General features: G+C 38.9%; 1 protein-coding gene across 1 annotated transcript in view; it reads left to right on the top strand.

The window, feature by feature from the left end:
- The window catches only part of Ctnna1 (catenin alpha 1), a 128999-nt gene that overhangs the window by 62959 nt on the left and 40341 nt on the right, over window positions 1–25699 (top strand). The gene's annotated exons all lie outside the window — the stretch shown is intronic.

Below are 25699 nucleotides of genomic sequence, written 5' to 3'. Positions count from 1 at the left end.
CTTCATGTTATGAATATAGGAAAATGTATGAACATTTATATGGAAAATGCATACTAAGTCTATAATGTAGAATCTATTCTTTCTTTTTTTTTTTCTTTTTTTCTTTTTTTCCTTTCTTTTTTTCGGAGCTGGGGACCGAACCCAGGGCCTTGTGCTTGCTAGGCAAGCACTCTACCACTGAGCTAAATCCCCAACCCCTAGAATCTACTCTTAAGTGGATACTAGGATAATACTTGATATTTGGACCAAAATTTAAGTATTGTAGTGGGAGTCATGAGAGAGCTTTTTTTGAGATTCAAATTGGGAAATGATCCTTGGGTATGTTTCTTTTTTTTTTTTTTTTTTTTTCTTTTTTTTTTTTTTTCGGAGCTGGGGATAGAACCCAGGGCCTTGCGCTTCCTAGGCAAGCGCTCTACCACTGAGCTAAATCCCCAACCCCTGGGTATGTTTCTTTTGAAGGTCAGACTTTTTATATATTTCTTTTCATCAGTTCATGTTAGGAGAAAAGGATCAATCTTATCCAGAATTAATAGCTATCCAGGAGCTGGTCCACATGCTCCACAGACAGTTGAGTCTCCATAAGTTCCACGCTAGCAAGGGATACATAGCGAGACCCTGTCTCAAAATTAATGGAGTTAGGGTTAAAGAGAAGGCCCAATGTTTAAGAGTGTTTTCTCCTCTTCCAGAAGACCCAACCAAGTTTAGTTTTCAATACTATGTCAGGTAGCTCATAACCACACATAACCCCAATCTGATGCCCTCTGGGCATTTCACAAACCCAACAGAGACATTTTAAGATAGATCTGTTCATCTGTCTGCCTGCCTGTCTGTCTGTCTTAATCTTAAAACAAATGGTGGATATGAGGTGGTGGCATGTGCCTTTAATCCTGGCACTTGGAAGGAGGAGACAGGTGGTTCTCATAGTGAGACCTTCAAACAAACAAACAAACAAGTAAAATCTTTAAAAATCAGGAATTAATGTAGTCAAGCTAAAAGGGAAGGCAGTGGAACACATCAGAAGAATGGGAAAAAAGCCCAAAAATCATAAGCGATTAGACATAGGCTTTTGCTTATGAAATATCTGGAAACATTTCAACCCCCCAATAATAATCAATTTAACTGACCAGTTTTGTATTAACACACGTCACATGTAAAGCAACGTCTTGAGCATCATATAAAGAAGAGGTTTGAGACTCTGATTTCTCCTTTTTGGAACAGAAAGGTTTCTCTACAAGGCGTTGATGTGAATGTCATTAGAGGTACATTAACAATTTTATAGGGATTGGGAAATGGCTCATTGGTTAAAGTGGAATGGGCTGCTTTTGCCTAGGACCCAGGTTTGATTCCCAGCACATTCACGGTGGCTAATAACCATCTGTAACTCCAGTTCTAGAAGATCTGACACCTTCTTGAGGACTCTGGCATACATGGTGCACAGACAAATGCGCAGGAAGAATTCATACACATACAAATACACACACATTCACATACACATAAAATAGTAAAAGAAAGAGTTAACCTCAGCACTCTCATAAGAAACCTTTATAGGGATTGCAGGAAGTTGAGAGTTGTGCCTCTCAAGCATTGTACAGTTCAGAGTACTCTCTGCCTTTGCAGAGGACACTCTGCAAGTTGTATACACTCAGGAGTTGTCTACCACTCCTCCCATTTCTTTCTTTAGCTTGCAAGGTCAGACCAAGCTGAGACTATGTCTGTAGTAGTACATTGCTCATTCTGTTACTGAAGTGTCCAGCTTTCTCCAGCTCTCTTGCTTAAGGCCTTCATTCATTGTCTCCTCAGTGCTTGCAGTTTTGCACCTGATTGTATATTCCCTTGAATTGTTACTTGCGTAGGGTTTAAACTTTTGGAAGACTAGCTGGGTGTGGAGACTCATGCCTTTATTACAGCACTCAGGAGGCAGAGGCAGGCAAGAGGGAGGTAGATCTCTGAGACTAGCCTGGTCTACAAATCTAGTTCCTGGACATTGAGAGCTGTTACACAGAGATCCTGTCTCAAAACCCCAAAACCAAACCAAACCAAACCAACCAAAGAACCAACCAAACAAACAAAGCCCAAACAAACAACAACAACAACAACAACAACAACAAAAAGCTTTGGAAGACTAAACTATTAAAAAAAAAACTTTATGGTCTGTTTAATGCTAGAGTAAATTACTTAGTAAAAGTATGCTTAATGAATTCATGATGACTTGGGAGAATGATTAAAATGAACAATTTTGGATATTCATGGTACCAAGAATAGGTGTGTGTGGGGGAACACTCCCCAGTCTCATCCTTATAGATCTTTCTGTCTCTGTGTGTGTCTGTGTGTGTCTACTTCCTGAATGTCAGTATTCTGAAGTAGGTAATTAGTAAAAGTGATATCTTACGGCAAAATGAGGTCAAATTTAATTACTTAGGTGAAAACGAAATTTCCTAGTTACAGGCTCGAAGGGCAAGGAGGCCAGCAGCCTTAATGCTCCTGTTTACTTCATAGTTTGAAGGAATGGAAGGTTAGGCAGTCTTGTCTTTAGTTCAACCACTCTACAGGCTGTAAATGATATTGATGTAAAAGTAACATGACTGACTCTACTTAACATGGAAATGCCACAGATGCATGACAGGAGAAGGGTCTAGAATGTATCCTTGTGGCTTTACAAATGTCTGCTCCGTTACATTGAAATGAAATCTGGAGATTGTTGTTCAATTTATTTTGCTTCTCTTCTATCAGTCTAAAGTGGCACTGGGTATGGAGTTCTAGAGAAAGGAAAACGGCTTTAGATGAGTGTCATAATCTTTGAGAGTTTCAAAGCAAGTGTATTGAAAGTAATTAAGCCTGGTAGGCTGTGCGTGCTTGTAATCAATCTTAGCTCTCAGCAGGCTGATAGGAGGACTGAGTTTTAGACCTATCTAGGCTATACTGTGAAACCCTGTCTCAAAGAACAAAATTTATTTTAAACCTTAATTCTTTCTGTCTATAAGCACACAATACTTGTTTATAGTTTGTTGTGAGGTTAGGTTAGCTTAACACAATGAACGTTTGGGACATAAAGGACACTCAGTTTTTGAAATGAAACCCATTTGGTTTTGTCTTGGGCAGTCTTATGATTGGTCATGTGACTGGAGTAAGGGCTTGTAAAATTGGTGAGAACAAAGCTTTATGCTGTTGGCTTACATAGCTCTAGGTTTGTGGCTTTTCTTCTGTTAGCCATTCATCATATAGCCATAGAGTACTTGAAACCTGACAGGTGACTATAGGTAGCTATAACGTATATATAAACTGAACACCAGATTTTAAATACTTAGTTTGTAAAAAGAATGTAAAGTAGTTCATTGATAAGCATCAAAATAAATAAAATCTCTTAAAGGTTTTATTTTTACAGAACTGCAGGCGAGATGTAATGTGTAAGAGAAGAATAAAAACAAGTTTTATTTTTACACGTTCTTTATTAAACTTGAGAGATAGAAAATTTAAAAATCGATGCATGGTATATGTTTCTGACTTGCATATGATTTCTGTTGCATAATTCTAATTGAATGACCAACCAGCTAAGGCGGGTGAACGTTCGGAAGGATACAGAAATATACAATACTGTTGTACCTTCATTTATTTCCTTATGCTTAGAACTCTAGCTTTAGGTGACAGGCCTCTGTTAGGCTAAAGATAGTAAGGGCATGTTTATTTGTATCTGCTTTGACCGTCTGCCTGTCTTTCCTCTTCGTTCTCCTTTGTTTTTAGTTAGTTTCACCATATGTTGCCCAAACTGGCCTCCAACTTAGGCCATCTTACTATCTCATGCCCCTGGGGCAGTATTGGCATTATAGATGTGAACTACCACTGTGCCCAGCTAAGATGTTTCTTAAGGATATGTGTGTGTCTTGTTTCCATGGCTGTCTGTACCATGTGTATGCCTTGTACCCTCAGGTTACATGACGGCTCGAGCCCACCCCCAACCCCCTGAATTAGAGTTAAGGATGGTTGTGAGCCACCATGTAGGTGCTGGGAATTGAACCTCTGTAAGAAGAAGGACTTTTGGCTCTGAGCCATCTTTCTAGCTTTCCTAAGGATACATACATTTTATCTTTGTGTTCATATATATCTTTGTGTGTTTGGTATATATACATACATATTAATATAAATATATAAATGTGTGTATATATACACATACATGTATAATATATATATTCTTACTTTATATGTCTGAGTTTGTGCTGGCATGTATTTCTTTGTACTGCCTGTGTCACTGGTACCTGTGGAGGTCAGCAAGAGGGTATCAGATCTTGTGGAACTGGAGTTATAAGCCATAATGTGAGTGGTGGAGATTAATTCCAAATTCTCTGCAAGAGAAACAAGTGTTTTAAACTGGTGAGCTCCAAACTCTCCAGTCCTTGTTTGTTTTTGTTCTAAAACATTGAATGTGGCTAGTTGTAAGATCTCAAAAGAAAAACACAATAACTGGGCCTGGTTTTTAATTGAACTGTACATATATTGAGGTACTTTGATTATGCTAATATATCAGGCAGAGCATCATAATTCAATTTGTTGCTAGTTTGATGTGGAATGCATGAATACAACGCAGGTAATTTTTACTTTGTATTGTAGTAAAGGGAAGCGCTCAGTTTGGCTATCAATCCCTTGTCAATCTTGCAAAGTTTTTTCCTGTTTCTCCCTCGCCTGCGTGCATGCATGCGTGCGTTCAGGATTGACCATTTGGTATAACCACTTGGTGTACTCTTTCTGAGATAAGACATTCCCTAGCTCTCAGAGTTCCTTAGTTGCCTGTAATTCTTTGAAGCCTTATGGACTTTACCCTGTCTAGTTTAGCATGTCTGTTGTATGTCTTTGTAGCTTATGCTTAGGGAGTCATGTTGGTGATACTTTATGGGTGTAGCTTCTGACATTCCTAGGAGACACAAGCTCACAGCAAACTTCCTATGTCTCTGGCTCTTACAGTCCTTCTGACTCCTGTCCTACAATGATCCTTAGGTGTTGATTGTATTATAGATGTGTCTTTTGGGTCTGGGCTCATGTTCTTTCTCATTCATTTCGGTTCAGAGTAGCTTTAGCCTTTGGCCAAAGCTGTCATATATTGCTAATGATTTATTTAAAATAATGTGATTGTTTGAATGTCACAAATTTGTGGTTTTAGGAGGCTACCTATTTATTTTATTCATAATGACATATATCTAAAACTAAAACCTTGGTGGTTATTGTGTTACATACTTGGTATCCAATTTGAGGGCCACTTGGGCGACCTAGTAAGTTCTAGGCCAGCCTGAGTGCATAGCGAGTCCCAGTTACAACACACAAATATTCATTGTATGTACATACGAGTGATAACTATACTAGTATTATATGTAATACTAGTTATATATAACTAATATAGTTAACTATATTAATTTAACTATTCTACTATTGTTTTGTTTATTCATCTAAATTTTGTTTTGAATAGTGAGGTATTTTAGAGGCTTACGGGGCTTAAGGTAGTAATTACGCATTAAGATTATGGTTTTTTTTTTTTTTTTTTTTAAATAGAGGTTGATATAGGAAAAGATGTTCTTTGAACCTTGAACTGCTGATCTTCCTGCCACTACTTTCAGAGTGGTGTTTTAGGGCTATGGGGCTGGAATGGATGCTTTTTACCAGGGTTCAAGCCAGCAGTAGTGTTTGTTTGTTCTTTTGGCTTTAGGGCAGCATGTCCCGCTCCGTGTTCCTAAAATACATTTATTTGGAGATGTCTGTTTAGACACTTAATGGCAGGCAGTTCCAGTTTTCCTGTGAGAACTGTTTCAAAATTCTTCCCCAGGACTGACATAGAGTCTTGTCTTTCAGGATGTTTCCAGCTCTGACTTAAGGCTTATTCTCTTGAAAATGCACGTGGCTTTCACATTTTATCATGATGCAAAATTAGAAGAGCAGAAGTTTGCAGAGTGTAATATTTTTCCTTTCTGAGTGTCCAGCCTCATTCTTTGTTGGGATGCCTGTGGTCACCTGACAGTTGCTAATGAGCAGTACTATTAGAGAGCTTATTTCTTTAAAAGTGGAACATTTGCTATATTGAACCAAAGAATGATTATTTTTCTTCGGTCATTCTTAAAAAAATGGCTGTAAGGCCTTTTTATTATGGGGTGATTTGGAAGCGTATAAGGAAAATTTTCTTTTGAAGTTTGCTAAAGTATCATCTGACCAGTAAGTTTTCTTACAAGTTTTATTTTCAGATATGTTGGAACAGTTAGCCTTCTGCTGTGGTTTTATAGCTCCACATATTCTAATTTCTGGTTTTGTTATTGCAGTTTATGTTAGTGAAGTATAATCCGGTGTGTTATCACATGCCATGACTTCTTTGCTAATTACTCTTTAAATTTAACTCTGAATTCAGGGTTGGAGTACTTTCCCCTGTTTTGAGTTACATTTAATCTCAGAGTGTGGGAGGCAGAGGCAAGTGGATCACTGAGATTGAGACTGGCCTGGTTTATATAGTGAGTACCAGGCTATACAGGGAATGGAAGGTGAGGAGTGGGGAAAAAGCTATATTGCTGGTAAAAAATTGGGCATGTAGTCTGAAATAACACTTACCTCCCCAGGTTACTTCTGGCGATGATGGTTTATCCTGGCACTAGAAACCCTGACTAGCATATATTTGGAAGAGTTAAAAAAAGGTGTCACTTGCCATCATTGTGGCTGCCACTGTAGTACCATCGTTTTCTTCCTGCAACCACCAGCAGTTTTTATTTCATTCCACTTCGCTCCCTATTCCTCACTTGGTGGACTTGCTAGTACCTGAGATGTTTCAGGTAATTCTAGGATTTGTATGTAAGCACTGGGAACTAAAGGAGGGAGATGATAGAGCACAGCCAGGCCGGGAGAAGTATTGGTGAGCAGCAGTGTGAATGAGAAATACCCAGTCGTCCTAGTCCTTCCTCCCTCCTCTCCTCAAGGCTGGCCTTGAACTCCTGATCTTCTGTCTGTACCAAGTATAGAGATCACAGGGCATGTGCTACCATGTTCTCACTGACTGTTTATTTGATAATAATAATTCGGTGGTTATTATCTTCATTATGGTTTAGATTTTGAATATAATTTAATAGTTGACAGTGATGTGTTTTGTTGTTGTTGTTGTTGTTGTTGTTGTTGTTGTTGTTGTTTGGGCCAGCTTGTCTTAAAAGTTTTTTATTAGAAGTTTTTACAGTTTTAGGCACTTTAAGCATTTTGGGTTCATATGATGAAAATGTTGAGATTGAACCAAAAGTCTCCATTTATGCTAGACCAGCACATTGCCACTCAGCTATATACCAGAACCGTTTTTTTTTTTCCCCAACATGATTTCATAGTGTTTGTTTTGGCAATTGGTCATTAAAAGGTAGCATACAAAGTTAAAAGAAGCTTTATTTGATTGTTAAGTATCCTGTCTACAACTGCACTTACATTTTATCTAATTTTTGCTTTTTGGTACTCATTTGGGGTTTATAAGAGTAAGAGTGAAGCACTCTAACTTTAAGCAGATAATATCAGTGTGACAGGCTGTAAAGCACATTGCCATTCTAAGGCCCTGGAGCAAGTAGAGAGCTGTTTACACTAAGATACATACAGAGGACGGGGTGGCTCCTGGGACGAGAGTGAGAGAGTAACAGCAGACCGAGGAGTCATCGGGCGGCTAGTCAGCAAGTGACGGCAGCTGTGGGCTGGTAGGAACGGAGGCTGTTTACATGGCTAACACTCTTCTTCTCATGCTACTGAGCAACTCACCAACAAACACAAGAGACGTTAGTAAATCTCTGAGGGTTTTGTTTTTTTTCTTTTTAATTTGCCTCTCTGTAGCAGGTACTTTGTAAGAAGCTAGGATTGACTCAGACTCTAGTGAGAAAAGGGTCATAGAGAGAGGGGTTTTGTGATCATCATTGTTATTATATTATGTCAGCTTTCTTCTAGGGTAGAATTAGTCTTTAATACATTTTCTGAGGTCCAAGAAAATGAACTACAGAAGTAGAAATGAAGGAAACAATTTCATTTATCCTCCAGACAGTGACACATTAAGCACTAATGACTGCCAAAAGGAAATGTCAGACACTAAACTCGTCTCCTTTTGTTGGCAGCCAAGAATGCAGTGAACCAACAGTTAGAGGGTGTGCGTTTAATGTGGGCGACGGAAGAGAGTGTCTGACATTCCTTAAGTCCTTGTTAAGATCACTGCAGCTGGACTCAGGCTTGTTTCTACTTTTTCAAACCCAAGCAAGGCAAACACAACAAAATAATGTTGGTTATGGGGTGTGAGAGATGGCTCTGTGGATAAAAGCATTTGGCTGTGTAAGCAAGAGGACCTGATTCTAGGCCTCTGGCATTGCTGTGAAAGTTAAGTGTGACTGTGTTGCCTGTAGTCCCAGCATTGGAATGTAGAGACAGGTGGATCCTGAAAACTTGATGGCCACCAGTTTAGCACTTTAGATTCAATGAGAGACCCTGTCTCAAAAAATAAGGTGGAGAGCGATGGAGGAAAACACCCGGCGTTCTCTTGCTTCCATACGCACACACAGAGGTTCCAATATCCCCTTCCCGTGCACATATGCACACACACACATAATAAAAATATATATAAATGATATTTGGATGAGGTATGGTGGCACCTGCCTTTAATTCAGTCACTTGAGAGACAGATGCAGGCAGGTCTCTGAGTTTGATGGCAGCCTGGTTACACATTGAGTTTCAGGACAGGTAAAGCTACGTGATGAGACTCTTCTCTCAAAACAAAACAAAACACAAAACAAACAAAAACAAGAAAGGTGGATATTTGTTGTTATATAGATATTCTTGGATATGAGATATTTTAAACTCATGGACTTTAATGTGTTTTTATTTAGTTGTTGGTAGACCTGAAGAAATGGTTTATTTATATATATGAAAACCCCAGTTGCAATATCATATGAAAAAATATATCAAAGCTTGAAGTACTGGGGAAGCAGAGGCAGGTAGAGCTCAATGGGTTTGATTGAATTCTGTCTTGTGTGATAACTAAATGGCATTTTCTACAGGAATTCAGGCAATTTGTTTATTCTGTATGAAGTAAAGAATTTTTTTTTTCTATTTTGAACATTACCCATTCTGTTATTACAGACAGAATTATATGGGTAGTGTTTAAAGCCTATATTGTGTGCATGGTTTACCTTTGTTGTGAGTACAATAATAGCCTATAGCTTTTGGTAGCGATTTTACTTACATTATACAAATGTTGAGTTTGAGATTGCTGAATCAAAAACTGTTCATATCAGGGCAAAAGCAGTTCAGGATGGCTCCGCAGGTAGAGGTGCCGCTGCTGAGCCTGAAGACCTGGTTTTAGTCTCCAGAGCCTTTAGCGGGTTTGCCTGATGCTGGTTGGATTATGAACTCCCAAGACTTGGGGTCTGCACGTTGACTGGAGTGACCCTGCCCTCAGGTCATTTCTGATTAGTAAATAACGATGCCAACAGCTAGTAGCTGCGCAGAAGAGACATAGGTGGTGTTTAGGTTTTCTGGGTTTGGGGTCAGGGGAGAGCCTTGAGGAGAAGGTGCAGGAGGAAGAAGGAGAAGCCACTATGGGTTAAGTGAGCCGTAAAAACATGGCTCTTAAGGGCTGGCCCATTGGAGTTAAGAGCAGCCCAGATAAAACCTAGTAATAACTCAGGGTTATCGATAGGAAAGAAGGATCGGATAGCATAGCAAGTAGATACCTGCCCAGCTCCTACATTGTCTCAGGCTCATTGTAAATGTAAAGGTTGTGTGTGTCTTCTCTAGAAACTAAACGGGATTAATCCCAATCCCGGGGTTGGGATTAAACATTTCTACAAGAACCCACATAGTGAAAGAAGAGAACAGACTACCACACCATGATGTGGCATGAGCATGCCTACACAGATGTATACACTAATATATACATAAATATAATAGTTCATGAATTGAGAAATAGAACCCGGACTATTTTTCATTTATACTTTGTCTCCTTTGTGAAACAGATGTTATTTGTAAAATGAAAATTGTTTGCCTTTAGAATATTTTATTAAAAATTAAGACTTTGTTTATAGGTGTGTATGTGTGTGTGTGTGTGTGTGTGTGTATGCACGCACATGTTCATGTGCTCATGTATATGTCTGCATGCATATAGAGGTTAAAGGTCAACTTTGTAGCATTGATTCTCTTCTTATAGGTTCTAGGGATTGAATTCAGATTTCTAGGCTTGTATACCACCTGCTTTTACCTGTTGAGCCAATTACCATATTTTTCAATGTTAGGTTCTCAATAGAAAATTGTGTATATAATTTATATATTTATATAATATATAGAGGTTGAGTATAAGATTCTGAGCTGTGAATAGTTGTACATCTACACAATGGAGTACTACTCAGCTATTAAAAACAATGACTTCATGAAATTCATAGGCAAATGGGTGGAACTAGAAAATATTCTTAGTGAGGTAATCCAGTCACAAAAAAAAAAAAAAAAAATACCATGGTATGCACTCACTGATAAGTGGATATTAGCCCAAAAGCTTGAATTACCCAAGATACAGTCCACAGACCACATGAAGCTCAAGAAGAAGGACGACCGAAGTGCAGATGCTTCAGTCCTTCTTAAAAGGGGGAACAAAAAAATATTCATAGGAGGAGATAAGGAGACAAAGTTTGGAGCAGAGACTGAAGGAATGGCCATTCAGAGCTTGTCCCACCTGGAGATCCAGCCCACATACACACAGCCACCAAACCCAGACAATATTGCTGATGCCAAGAACTGCATGCTGATAGGAGCCTGATATAACTGTCTCCTGAGAGGCTCTGCCAGAGCGTGACAAATACAGAGGTGAATGTTCGCAGCCAACCATTGAACTGAGAACGGGATCCCCATTTGAGGATTTAGAGAAAGGATTGAAGGAACTGAAGGGGCTTACAACCCCATAAGAACAACAATACCAACCAACCAGAACTCCCAGGGACTAAATCGCCACTCAAAAAGTACACATGAACAGACCCATGGCTCCAGCTGCATATGTAACAGAGGATGGCTTTGTTGGGTACCAGTGGTAGGAGAAGCCCTTGGTCAGTGCTAAGGCTGGACCCCCCCCCCCACACACACACACACGATGTAGGGGAATAGCAGAGCGGGGAGGCAGGAAGGGGTGGGTGTTTGTGGGGAGACACCCTTATAGGAGAAGGGGGGTAGGATAGGGAGATTTATAGACATGAATCTTGGAAAGGGGATAACATTTGAAATGCAAATAAAAAATATCCAATAAAAAAAATACAGAAGAGGAGTCCTTTCCACAGAGGCACTGGTCCATGAAGTGGTACCCAGTGAGGAAAGATGGGTTGAAATGACCTATTATGCTTAAGTAGTAGGACTATTCTGTTTAGAAAGTTGGCAAACTTTGGGATGGAAAAAGGGATGCAGTAAATATTTAAAATAAAATTTAGAAGTTTAAGAAAAAAGGGCTTACTTACCTTTATTTTGTAAGCTTCATATCTGAAGTTGAGAGGTGAGTCTAGAGATTTGGATTGAAATACTGGTGCTTACTGGAACCTGAAGGACTTGTAAACAGTGTATAGTGAGCCAGCCATGGTGTCACACACCCTTAATCCCAGAAAGCCTGATGTTCTCTGAGTTCAAGGTCAGCCTGGTCTTCAAAGCAAGTTTTAGGACAGCCAGGGTTAGAGAAACCCTGTCTCAAAAACAAAACCGTGTCTAGCAGAGGTTGTAGGCTTACTCTCTTTTGTCCTGATGGTGGTACTTTGGTACTTTGTCCATTAACAGCCTGTATTTTCAGCTAGTTCTACACTTCCTGTCTGGTCTTTGTGATATACCTGTGAGACTTCCTGGGCTAGCTCTCTTTAGTAAGGTTGGTGCTGTCTAGCAGACCCAAGCTGCCATCCTGTCAACTTTGCTAAACTCAAAGAGGGCACTTCTTTGATGGAGGTATTGGTTAGGATTGGAAGCTTACTTTGCAACATTTAGCAATCTTGGAACTTTGTTAATATGAATTTGTTCATTTCCTCTGTAGAAGATTGCAAGAATTTTATAAGTGGAAACCAAGTCTTAAAATACTCTTAAGAATAGCTGCTAGCAGTAGGTCATGTTAACCATAACTACATATTGGTAGGATTTCCCCATCAGTATTACCTTGTTTCATGCTTTGATTCACTGATTCATGAATGTTTCAATCAGACCAAAATTTAACAGACTCTTAACACAAATTCATGTGAAAGGATTTGTTTGTTTTTGTTTTCCAAGATAAAATGAGCATGCACGTGTGTGTGTGTGTGTGTGTGTGTGTGTGTGTGTGTGTGTGTGTGTGTGTAGGCATGGGTAGGTATAGCCTTGCCTGTCCTGGAACTCATTCTGGAGACCACACTGGCATCAAATTCTCAGAGATCTTCTGCCTCCTGAATGGGGGGGGGGGGGTTAAAGGTATGTGCTGTCACCCCCTGGCATGCAAGATACTTTAAAAAATTATTCCAGAGCCTTTTCTGCAACTGAAGAGAAACTGACATTTCCTTAATTTGTCATAATTTTTTAAGATTATTTTTTATTTAACATTTTTACTCAGCATTCAAAATACTGGGTCTTAATGTCATTTTCACATATACTTATATTGTGCTGCCATACCTGGCGAGTTAAAAGTGTAACGTCTCTTTGGAGTCCGCCTGCCTGCCTGCCTGCCTGCCTGCCTGCCTGCCTGCCCGCCTGCCTGCCTGCCTGCCTGCCTGCCTGCCTGCCCACCTGCCTGCCTGCGCCTGCCTGCCTCCTGCCTTCCTTCCTTCCTTCCTTCCTTCCTTCCTTCCTTCCTTCCTTCCTTCTTCCTTCCTTCCTTCCTTCCTTCCTTCCTTCCTTCCTTCCTTCCTTCGAAGCTTGATGATATTTCTACTGCTATGGTGGAAAGTAAGATCAACTTTGGTAGAGACTTGTGAGAGGCATCTCAATTGACAACCCAGTGCGAAACAGCATGTATCATTGCTGCCCCCTAAGTAAATCCCAGTGAGCTACAGTCGGAGCCCAGTGGCTTCAGTGCTTCATTGCTGCTTTGTAGGGCTGCATGCCACTGATATTTCCTTATGTAAGACCATGGAGCCAGGATGCACACGGCAAAAGCCTGTGCAGACTCGGAGGTGTGTCTCTAGTTGGTTGTAAAGCTATCAGGGATGATTACTGTTACCAGTACTTCTTTATTGGATCAATCTGGTGAGCCTGAAGATGGCTCATTCAAGAAAAGGTCTTGCCACCAAACTGACCCTGAGCTTGGTTAGGTTCCTGAAACCCACAGAGTAGAAGGATAAAACCAATTCTTGGCATCTGCAAGCCACACCATGGCATGCACTAAATAAATAAAAGCATAGAAAATTCTAAGTAATTATAGGAAAATATTGCACTTTACCTTGGTGAGGTTGGTTGGTTTTGTTGTGGGATAGACATGCTCTTATTTTGAAGCTTTATTTTCAGGAATGTTTGAATGACTTGCCTACTAATACCTGTGCATTTATAGTACTGTAGGAATTGTCTGTGGAGAGACTTTGTTCTGATACTTAATGGCTACATTGAGTATGAAAAGTTATCTAAATTTGCCCAAGTGTCTGTTGCTGACCCCGGACACAGGGCATGATGATGGCATGGTCCTGAGGCTGGAGAGTTGCATCAAAGGCATGCCACTCCTTTATAATATCACTGAGATCACTGAAACTGATCATTTGCTTTAGAACCAATGGATCAAACATCAAATTCTCTCTCTTTTTTTTTTAAAAGCTTACATTTCCAGGGGTTTTGTCAGGTGATTGCATTTAACATTTTGTTGATAAAAGAGCTTATTCTTTCGACCTGCTTCCTTCTCTTTACTTTGAGCCTTGGTCATTATGTGGACCCTGATAATAATGGCCAAAGACTATACTAATTTTTAGCAAGTATGTCCCCACTGACTGTTACAGAGCTTATTTTATTGTGCCCTGTTATCTTGACTGAAGTTGGTGGCCTCATTCCCAGATTCATATTATGTTCTCCTTACTATTAAAATGTACATTTTGCTGGAGTCTGGCATACTCCATAGTTAATTCTGAGTTATTTGGCATAGGGAAGCGAGACTGATCATCAGTGTTCATTCTCTGAATTGAGGTTTGAATAGGCTTCTCTGTATAAAAATCTCATCATTATTCATTCCTACTCCTTTTCGATTTACTTGATGATTGAATTTGAAATAGACTTGCTATTTGAATGTTATATATGTTCCTTTTCTTACTCATTTTTATAGGTTATGTTTGTATTTGTTCTCTAGTTTATTTAAGAAAAATCTAATGCTAGTGGGAAAGCTATTATAAATAAGCCTTTCCCTGATTAAAAAAAGCCCTCTAGCTCATTGTTTCAGGAACTCGATAGCTGGTTGAGTGATTAGCCACATGTGAATTTAAATGTTGTCTATATGTTACTAAAAAAGACTGGGACAGGTAGTGTGAAGTCTAGAAGGTCTTTTTTCCTTTCATGTTATAATGGGTCTTTCCACTGAAGGGTTTTCAAAAGACTGAGAGGAAGATTCTTACGAAGAGAAAGTCTTTAAAGTTAAGGTGCATTGACTTTGAAGTGAGGCTTGTGGGATGTCTGGTATCATCACTCTGCTCTGGAAATATAAACAGTTGTCATCACATGTTATCTGTGGAATTATTAATCAGTTACTTGCTTTGGTAATAATATCCAAAACTAAAAATAGTGGAGTGTATTTCATATTTTGACAAAGAGCTCAGTGTTTAACTGAGATTTTTATTATTTTATCTTCTACCACCTCCTTCTATTTCTCTCTTGAGACAAGGTCTTTCTGTATAGCCCTGACTGGCCTGCAACTCACAGAGTTATGCCTGCCTTTGCTTCCAGGACTAAAGAAATACACACAACACAAGTCATTTTTTTAGACTTGTTAAAAACATTAAAAAAAAAAACAACTTAAAATTGGCATTGTATTTATATGTTACAAATGTAAAGAGTATAAAAGACTATGCAAAAGGAAATCCTTTCACATTCCTCTTATAACCACATATAGGTTTTCTATTAATTTCTTTTATCTTTCAAAACTATTTCATGTGGATGTAGTAAGCCGCGTGTACATACACACAAGCTAACGCGGAGGTCTTTTTGAGAGGAGGGTAGTATTTCCTTGAGCTGTTAGAAGGAAGACCTTCCTGTTTGTGTGTTTATGACATGATTCACTGTGTGGTCAAGCCTGCCTGAGCTTGCAGTTGTCCTCATGACTTCTGGAGTGCAGGCCCCCATGCATGCAGCCCACACCCAGGTCCTAAAGGTCCTTTTAGAAATATCTTCTACCTTATAGTGAGTCACTAATTGTGAAACGGGTGCTATTGTAATTTGAAGCAATGTTTTACAGTTCACTTTGCACTTAGGCCACTAACGTTTACTCTGCTTACCTCTTCTTGTCTTTGCTTTTCTGTTTCTCCCAAGGAAGCGAATCTTGTCTACTCCTGTAGAAGGTGTTTAGTTCCCACGCTTCCCTTCCCTGTCTGTTGTGGCATTGGTTTATAGTGCCGTAACACAGAGACCTGTGGAGGCCATGTGTGCAGTGTTACCATTTTGTCTTGTTTGCCATGTCTTATCGAGTGGCTTTCGCCAGGCGATTTTTATAGATTGTTCCATATAGTATTGATATTTCTTTTTAACCAATAATTAATAGTAATCTGTCTTAGTGTTCTCTATTGCCGTTAGGCATTTAGTATGTTTCAGATGCTTTTCTTGAGGTGTCGGGTCTTTTTACACCTTATTAACTTATATTTTGTCACCATAGGTTGTTGAAAGTCTTCAAAAACTTTGGAACTGTTATCTTCGTTACTATTTATTTTTATTTTACTCAGTCATCTGCTATAGTCTTTAACTTCTAATCCTGGTTCTTGTACAGGAATGAATAAATTTATTCTTTCTTAATTTTTGGCTGCTATTCTTATGTCATCATTGTAACTCAGACCCCATTCCTGCCTTGTGAGTGATGGCCGTGTCTGCATTCTAATTGGAACTGTCCCTTTAACCAAGCAAAAAGAGTTTTTGTATTTGGTTTAAGGGGTACTGAAAAGTCACAATAGAAGTTGGGTGCTATGCCCTAAGGAGAAATAAGTCTGTATCAGCAGAAGGGACTTTCCGCCACGTGCCGGCTGGTATAGTATACAAACATGTAGTATGTCTCTCACCAGTGATATCCGGGAAGTCAAGATTTAGGAGAATTTCACAAAATGTGTTTTGTTTATGAAGATGGCATAGGGAACTAGAAGGGAGGAGAGACTATATTAACTCTCTTCCCTTTCTTTTTCTTTTTGGGTTGCTAGGTACCAAACCTAGGGCTTTGTGCATGTTAACCATCACTGCTTGACTTCTGAGCTACGTTCTAGCCTGCTGTCTTCAGTCTTTATTTGGGGTCCTGCTTTTTCCTACTGGATACTACTATGTCTGGTTTTCTGCCATAAGTCTTCTGGAATCCTTCCATTCTCTTCCCTTGACCTATGTCTCCTACACTCTTTCCTCCTGTCATATTGTCGATAACATCTGGGCTGAGTTCTTTCCATACTTCTCCCCACTTTTATGATAAGTTCTTAGTTCCCCCAAATTAGAAACTATAATCGTTCCCCTTGGCACAAATATTCTCTTATTTAAGATGAACGGCATCACTGCTCACAACCCTGCGTGTTAGTATTTAAAGGCACTTCATAGAAAGGGTGGGTTTGTTTTAAAGATTTGCCTACCTTACTTTATGTGTATGAGTGTTTTTCCTGTACTTTGTTATTGCATCAAGTGTGTTCCTGATGCCCATGGAGGTTAGTCAGATCTCTGATTGCTGTCAGTTATGAATGGTTGTGAACCACTGTGTGGGTGCTGGGAACCAAATTTGGGTTCTCAGCAAGAATGGCAAGTGCTCTTAACCTCTAAGCCAGTTCTTCAGCTTCCTTGTAAAGACTAAAGTTTTACTTATTGCTGAGTTTGGGATTGACTTAAATTTATTAAAAGTGTATTATTTTAATCCGGAATGTGGTTTTACCATATATTATTTAACCATTGCTTTTCTTTTTTTAAATGAATATTTGGTTTTTAAATTGTTTTAAAACATTGGGTTTGTTGTAGCAGTTACTAACCTTGGAAGATATATACCCGTGTATTTTGTTCCTTTATTTTTTGCATTTTTTTTTCTTTTCTTTTTTTCGGAGCTGGGGACCGAACCCAGGGCCTTGCGCTTGCTAGGCAAGCGCTCTACCACTGAGCTAAATCCCCAACCCCTTGTTCCTTTATTTTAACATGAAAGATTCTCAGTTTTATTTTTATGGAGATGTTTGAGTTGAGGAAGGAAGGGAAGAAAGGATATTTTCCACAAAGGGCTAAGCTTAATGGCTACTGTACCACCAGTATAAGAAAATAACCTTCATACTCTCCCCAATAGGTATCGTGTGAATTTTGTTTGTGTGCCATGTAATCGCTCTATTCTTAATTGTACTTAATTGTAGTTAGCTTCCACTTTTCTAACAGTACAAGGATTTTTTTTTTATATTACAGCTGTTACTCTAATAGCTGTCATTTATTTTATATTTTCTCACACTTTTTGTTGGTAGATTTTAAACCAACACATTGAATGTTTGTTCTTATTTTCATGCATTTTTTTATACTTTTTGTTTTACGGATAATAGAGTTCCTGCTTGGGATGAAAGCATTTTTTTCATCTTAGATTACTTGTATGTACACATTTGAGTCCGTCATAGTTAAATCATAAGCAGAGCAAGTTGGGGGGGGGCAGATTGATTGTAGAGATTTAACATTCTATAATCATGGAATAGATTACATGGAAGTAGCTAAATTCTGAAGTAGATTAAAAATGTATGCGAGGCTGTTGCTTTCATATATCTTTTATAAAAGAAAAAGGACTTTTAATCTTGGTGTTTCTAGGAAAGAATTGTCACATTTAAATGAGTTCATATAAATTGACATATTCCAAATATAGATTCCTTTGAAAAATGTCATGGTTGAGTACAAGGTAGTAATTAATTGCCTCACTTTCAGTACTTAGATTTTAAAGTTCTTTTCACATAGACCATTTAATTGTTTGGATCAAAATTCTTTGACCTGGATGGCTGGAAGAAGCAGCCTAGTTATAGCTGTTTTGATGATGGTTTTAGACTTTATTTCTATGTGATAAATCTTCCTTTAGTAAATCTCATTGGTACCACATTTCAGGATTTTGTATATGTAAATAGTGTTTTCTTTTGTGTGTGTGCATGTATGTGTGTATCTGTGTGTCTGTGTGCAAGGATCCTGAGACATCTCATTGTCTTGGCCTGTAAATAGTTTCCTATTTAATTTTGTTCTCTTTGTATTGCTAGAATTTATCTGCTCATTATTTATGGTTATACAAGTACTAGTTGGAAATATTGAGTGTGACTACACACATGTTATGTATATATTCAAGCGAGTGGTTCTCTGTCTCATCAAATGTCAGCAGACAGTATTAGAATAAAGTGGAGGTAATGGAGGGGCTAAAAAAACTAACTGGACACGAGCTAAGTAGTAGCTTTCTCTTTGACATGAACTGGGTTTTCGTCTTGATCATTTTGTACCCCTACTCTACCCACCTTAAATTTATATATTTGGGTATGTGCACTTGTGTTTTCTCCCTTTCCCCCTAAGTAGAAAGTGTAGTGAATTCTTGAGTTTTCAAGGAAAGACTGAATGAAATGCTGAATGAGTAGCCTGCCAGGCATCACCAAAGAGAAACTGTCGTAGGGGAGGAAGAGGGAAGACCAGTTTGGTAAACGCCTCAAACTCCAGTTAACTGAAATGCAGAACTTATGTGGGCATCAGAAAGTAGGTTATAGAGGATGGCTAGAGCACAATTGATTTGGCCCATTAGGACTTTCTAATAGGAAAAAAATACCATCATTTTTCAGTTCCCTTCTCTTTCACAAGGGGTGTGTGTGTGTGTGTGTGTGTGTGTGTGTGTGTGTGTGTGTGTGTGTGTGTGTTAACATGGTTTTCCTTATTCTGTGTGTGTGTGTGTAATGTGGTTTCCTTATTCTTCCCTCTCTCTCTCTCTCTCTCTCTCTCTCTCTCTCTCTCTCTCTCTCTCTCTCTCTCTCTCGTGTGTGTTAACATGGTTTTCCTTATTCTCTCTAAGTACTGTTCATTAAAAAGGGTAATAAGGGCTTATATAATAATGTCATTCTGCACAAGAGTAAGAAATACTCTATGAGGCTTACTCTTTTAATGACTTCCCCTCGGTATTGCTAATGTTTATTGATCTCCTTAAAGTTTTCAAAATCAAGTTATGATCATTTACAAGTATAGATTATTTCAGAGAAAAGCGAAGCAGACAAATGCAAGAGAAATATCGGGGTTTAGAATGTGAAGAGCAAGACTGGTTCAATCTCATGACTTGCCTTTTATCCTAGATATATATGAACTCGACAGGGCAGGGATCCAGCTCCTCGTACCTTAGCTACAGGTACCATTTTGGCTGTAGGGAACTGTAATTAAACATTAAAATTCCTTGACTTGTAAATGAAAGAAAATCCAGTTCATACTAGATTTAAACTAAGAGGATTCCCCTTTCCGCCTAAAACTTGCTCCTTGGTGAGTCATCTACCTTAGAGCAATGATTCTCAACCTGGGGGTTGTGGCCTCTTAGGTCAATGACCATTTCATAGGGGTCACCTAAGAACATCGAAAAACACATTGTGATTCAAAACAGAAGGGAAATTACAGTTAAGTAACAATGAAAATAATTTTATGGCTGGGGGTCACCACAATATGAGGAACTGTATTAAGGGGTCACAGCGTTAGGAAGGTTGAGAACCACCGTCTTCCAGTGCCTTATGACTTGTTCTAAGTTGCTTGTCATTGCCTGGGGGTATTGGGACCTTATGTCCTCAGTGTTTGCAGGTGAGGCAAGTCCTCAGTACTCTGTTACTTCATGGCAGAGAACAGAGCATCTTTTACCTAGTTATGAAAGGGGAGAAAAGCAGTAAGAATTGGTTTCTGTATGATGTTCCTCATTTGGATTTATTAGATTTAAATTAGTAGAATTTTACTGGGCGCCCATCTAATAATTTTTACATTGGCTAAATAGAAAAATTAGAGTTGTGAACTAGTACTGACTTTTAATAAAAATGTGGAAAGAAACTATTCTTTGAGTTGTTAACGAGGTACTACAGCTACAATGACGTCTAAATATATATTTTGTAAAGGAAAAGAAGGCATTTGATAATCAAGGTAGGTAGAGCCACCAGAGTTAAACTTCAGTAAGGAACAAAGGAGCTAAATCCTGAAGTGTGTGGCTATACGAAGTGTAGCACGCAAGACGCAGTCATTGAGTCTCAATTTCTGTTTAGCTGGGAGGGAGACAAAGGCTTAAGGCTTTCATCTAAGTTTACACTGGCAGACACACACATAGTTGTATTTTATGTGTGTGAGAGTTTTGCCTTAAGTATGTCTGCACCACATGATGACAGTAGTTATGGAGGTCAGAAGAGAATGTTAGATTCTCCTGGAACTGGAGGTGCAGATGATTGCAAGCTGTTATGTAGGTGCTACGATTGTACTCCAGTCCTTTGGAAGAGCAGCCAATGTTTAATCACTGAGCCATCTTTCCAGCCCTGATTTTTAATAAACCAGTTTGAAGCCATTAATGTTTTTATGTTAAAATAATACCTTACGCCTTACCTACATCAAAATTCTTTAGTAGGAAGAGGAGGAGCACTATTAGTAGGCTGTCTTTATTCTGTAGTGTAGTATTTAGTTTATAAATATTTATATCACACTGGGGAGCTAGAAGCTATTGTTCTAAGAATTTGAAACATTATTTTGGAAATAGTATAAAAACATGGTTAAGAAATGGAAATCAATAGATTTTACTAGAAGAAAAGAATGGAAGGTAAAGCTTTTCCTTTGTCCCAGCACATATATTTTACAAAGTAGACATTTATTCTGGTTTTCCATGTGAACATACCTTTATGAGAGTTGGAAAAGAAAGCTGGAAATATGGAACTATCTTAGAGCTTATGTGTCTTTTCCAGAAGCAGTTTTAAACTGGAAATAATCAACATTTAGTTAATGTAGGGTGTGGTGACTCCTCCTTGTAATCTCAGTATTTAGGAAGTGGGAGGCAGAAGTAACAGAAATTGAAGACCATCCTTGAGCTACATGTCAAATTCTCTTTAAAAAATTAACAAATAGGGATAGGAAAGATGGCTTAGCAGTTAAGATCACCCGCTCCTCTTCAGAGGACCTAGGTTTGAATCCCAGTGTTCACACAGTCACTTAAAACTGTCGTAGTAACTCTAATTTCAGGGGATCCAATATTCTCTTCTGACCTCATTGGGCACTGTATGCATGTGGTATGCAGACATACATGCAGAGCCATACATATGAAATTTAAGAAAAAATTAAATACAAAACAATAGAGATTGGAAAGAGGTTGGAGTTAAGAGCCCTGTGCTCCTCTTGTAGAGAACCTTGCTTTAGTTCCCAGCATCTACATGATGGCTCACCACCACCTACTTGCGACTCCAGTTTCAGGGGATCTGATACTCTGCTGCTGGTCTCCTTGTGTATCAGGCAGGTACCCATGTGGTGTACATACATGTAAGCTAAACTTAAATAAAATAATTAGAATATCTTAAGTACGTCTTGATAAGTGAATGATTTCTTAAATATTTCCTCCAGTACCTCAACATCCGGTTCATTTCTCGTGAATAAAAATGTTCTTCCTTTAGTTCTTTATCACATTAATTCCTTCTTTCTTTTCACAGTATATTATTAACATGGGTGTGTATGTCTGTGTGGATATAGCTTTGTCAGTGAACGTGTTCATGTGGAGACCAGAGGGTTATATCTGGTATCTTTGCTCAGTTGCTCTCCAGATTTATTTATTTAAAATTTTTAAAAAATGTATATGAGTGTTTACTTACGTGTATATGTGTGTACTATCTGTTTATCTAGTCCCTAAAGGTGTCAGATCTTCTGGAACTGGAAGGAGACAGTTGGGAGGCTGCCATGTGGATACTGGGAACCAAACCTGTGTCCTCTGCAGGAGTACCAGGTGCTCTGAACTGCTGAGCCATCTCTCCAGCCCCATCCAGCTTTATTTTTTGATATAGTTTCTAGTTTTATCTAAAATTCATCAGTTTGGCTAGGCTGGCTGGCCAGAGAAATTCAGTGATGAGGGATTCACCTCCTCCCATATTTTTTGGGTTTATTCTCTTTAGGTGTTACTAGTTTCATTTTTAGTAGCTATAAATTCTTGAGGGGAGGTGACCTAGACCTGTGAAAAATTTTTTTTTTCTTTTGTTTTTTTCAGAGCTGGGGACCGAACCCAGGGCCTTGCGCTTGCTAGGCAAGCGCTCTACCACTGAGCTAAATCCCCAACCCTAGACCTGTGAATTTTATATATTAATTGTAGAATAGAAATTGAAGAAGCACTCATTGAACTAGTTGTCAATATTTAGTAACATTAACATAAACATAATAAAGGAACCTGGCCTCCTGTACCTACTATGTGCCAGGAATAAGTAGCTGTATGTAATGTTTGATCTTAATTTTGAAAGTATGAACTTGGTACTGATAGAGTGTAGCAGTCCAGTGACTATTGTAAGATCCCACAGCTACAAAGTGGAAGTGCTTCATTTTGAATCCGCAGGATTCCAGAATTTCTGTCCTTAACCACCATGCAACATTTTATGTCTTGTTGAGAGAAATGTTGTGTTAGGTTGCTAATATTATGAATTCCAGTAGTATCATTTTCTGCCCTCCATAGGCTTATTATAAAAACACCACATTTAGAGAGAAACCGAAAGAATACAGTGATAGCTATTATATATTCATTTCTTTGGTTCTGTTAAGGTATGGCACATTTATCTAATCACGTACTTAATACCTGCACCAACTCTTTGCTGAGTTTCAGTCGTTTGACAACATACAACTTTATTATTCTTAACACTGAAGCTGAGGCCATTATTAAAATTGTGTTTCGTTTTTCCTTTTTTCTGTAAAACTGGCTTGGTTCCCAGCTGGTGGTGCTTTATGAAGTACTGGGTCGTGAGTACTGACCCACTTGAGGGCTTCATGATTGGCTGGTGGTGCTTTATGAAGCACTGGGTCATGAACACTGACCCACTTGAGGCTTTGTGATTGGCTAACATGTTTGGTAGGTGGTAGCCTGCTTTACATAGAGTTACATAACATGTGACTGTCTCAAAAAACAACTAACTAAATAAAAAATAACATAGAAATGTAAATGTATTTAGTTACTTACTGGGTGTCCTGTATGTGTGTGGGTAACACATAATTTGAGATGTGATAAGGAAGAAGTACTTACTTATTCTTGTAGACTTTCTGGGTTCCAGCCTTGGCTAGTCTCAAAGCATGTAGCATGAACTAGTAGGCTGCTTATCAAGAACTGGCCTGAGGAATAGGTCTGTTGATTTTCTAAACATTTCTTCTTATTGTTTCTACATCTGATTCCATTTATTCAGACTTGTGTGTAAGTCTTTCCTCTAAATAAACCAGTATTTCTTTTCTTCTTTTGATTGATTGCTCTGAGATAAGATCTTGTTATACTGCCCAGTCTGGCGTCTAACTTGTTATCCTTTTACTTCAGCATTCAGACTGCTGGTTTACCTCCACCTGCTAAATCCTATCTCTACCAGAGTAAAGCTTGGTTTGTTTTTGTTGCCTTAGTCACTAGGGAGATAAAGGCCAAGTACTGTTTTATTGTTCTGACAATGCTGCTTAGTCCCTAATTATGGATTATTAAACACACTCTAGGATTTGGTTTAATCTTTGTAACCGTGCATACTATTGTATTAATTTCTAAATGGTCTTAAAGACTATGAAACATATTCTGGTCCTTTGGGATTAAGAATCTTTGCTTTTTAATCATTGTGCATCTAATCTAGCCATTATGCACATAAAAATTTATTCTTCTACCTTTTTGATTCTATAGAATTAGGGTCTCTGTAAATTATGCTTCCTCCCCCTCCCCCTTAAGTACCAGGTACCAACCAGTTGATCTTTATTTGACAGCTAAGACTTTGGAGAGGGAGAGGCAGGCCTTACCCATGCTGGCAACTGCTGTGTCCCTCAACTGTATCCTGATGGGGAGGGTGGGTTTGATTGCCTAGGTGGTTGTTGTTGGTGTGTTTTTCAGAGACAGTTTCTCTGTGTAACATTCCTAACTGTTCTGGAACTCACTGTGTAGACCAGCCTATCCTCAAACTTGCAGAGATCCACCTGTCCCTCCCTCCTGAGTACTGAGATTAAAGACATATGCCACCACCACCTGGCAGCATCCCCCCCCCAAGAATGTTTTGGCCTTCAAAATAATAAAACAGATTATCTGATATAGATGACTATTGATTCTTATCAATCATTTTTGAAAAATCAACTTGGAGCTTTGGTAACCTTACTTTAACTATAAAATACCACAGTCAAAGGATGGAGTTATGCTCCAAGCACAATTGTGAATGACTGTGTGGTGTTTTCCTCTTTTTGTACATTCTCCCTGTTCTTCTAGGTAAAGTCTCTTGAAGTTTGGTATTGAGAATTGTTTCTGCAGTTTTAAAATATGGTTCCTATGAAAAAGACGAGTCACTAGGCTTTGCCAGTTAGGAGTTGTTCACAGTGCTCCCAAGTACTGATTTCTTGCAGATCCCTTTGAGGCCTTAGGCTTTGGCAGACTGGGCTGAGGGCATAGAGGACATAACGCATGGGCTTGCTAGGTTCAGACTCATTAGTATACTCGCCTTGAAGATGTTTTGCTGTCTTTTTTAGATAGTGAAGCGAGGTTAAAGATTTGCTTACAAGTTTTTCTAAAAGAGCTGGGGAAGAGGAAGGTCAAGCTTGAATGGGGAAACCTTTGCCTCCTCTCTTCCTTCTCTGTAAAGATAGTTTATGTACATTTTGTCCAAGCGGACACTTCCACCTGGTTGGACAGACACGTTTCTATAAAAAGGAGCATGGGAACCACCTTGATAGAAATACCTTCTTTGTTTTTCAACGGGAACTTGAAAATTCTCTAGTTAACCGCGCAGTCTTAAAACATCTGATAGAGAAGTCAGGTATAACTACATGCGAATTTTAAGATTAAAATATAAGAATTCTATCAATAAACTGTATTTTAAGCTCCATAAGTATGGAGATTTGCTCCTTTTGTAAAATTTAAAATCGCCATTACTGATGGCAGCTAGTGTCCACACAATTATTCTTGATAAAAAAGTGTATGTTGTGTTTCCTTCCTTTCCTCTCAGTAGTTACTGGGTTTCTGCCCTGAGAACTCTCATAGCCTCTGATGGGAAAGAATCACTGAGTATTGGAAAGGAGAGGTGTGTACATGTATGTAGAGGGGTACATACTTCAGTAGTGGATATGTTGAGGCGTCCATTCATGCGCGCGCGCACACACGCACACACACACACACACACACGTTGTGGGTTGTCCTTTTCTGTCACTCTGCCTTTGACGTCTTTGAGGGAGGATTTATTCTGGAACCTATAGCTAATGGTTTGTCGGCTAGGCTAACAGCAAGCAAGCCCCCAGTGATCCTGTTTCTTCTCTCTCTTCCCATTTCTAGGTTAGGGTTACAGGTGTTTCAGATGCTTATACCATGCATGTAACATACTTGGCTTGTTTCATGGTTGCTGGGATCCAAGCTCAAGTCCTTGTGGATACA

The sequence above is a fragment of the Rattus rattus genome, chromosome 15 (assembly GCF_011064425.1).
Source record: "Rattus rattus isolate New Zealand chromosome 15, Rrattus_CSIRO_v1, whole genome shotgun sequence".
Classification (NCBI taxonomy): domain Eukaryota; kingdom Metazoa; phylum Chordata; class Mammalia; order Rodentia; family Muridae; genus Rattus; species Rattus rattus.
Note: the sequence above shows the minus strand (reverse complement) of the source record. Positions and strands in the feature narration are given on the sequence as shown.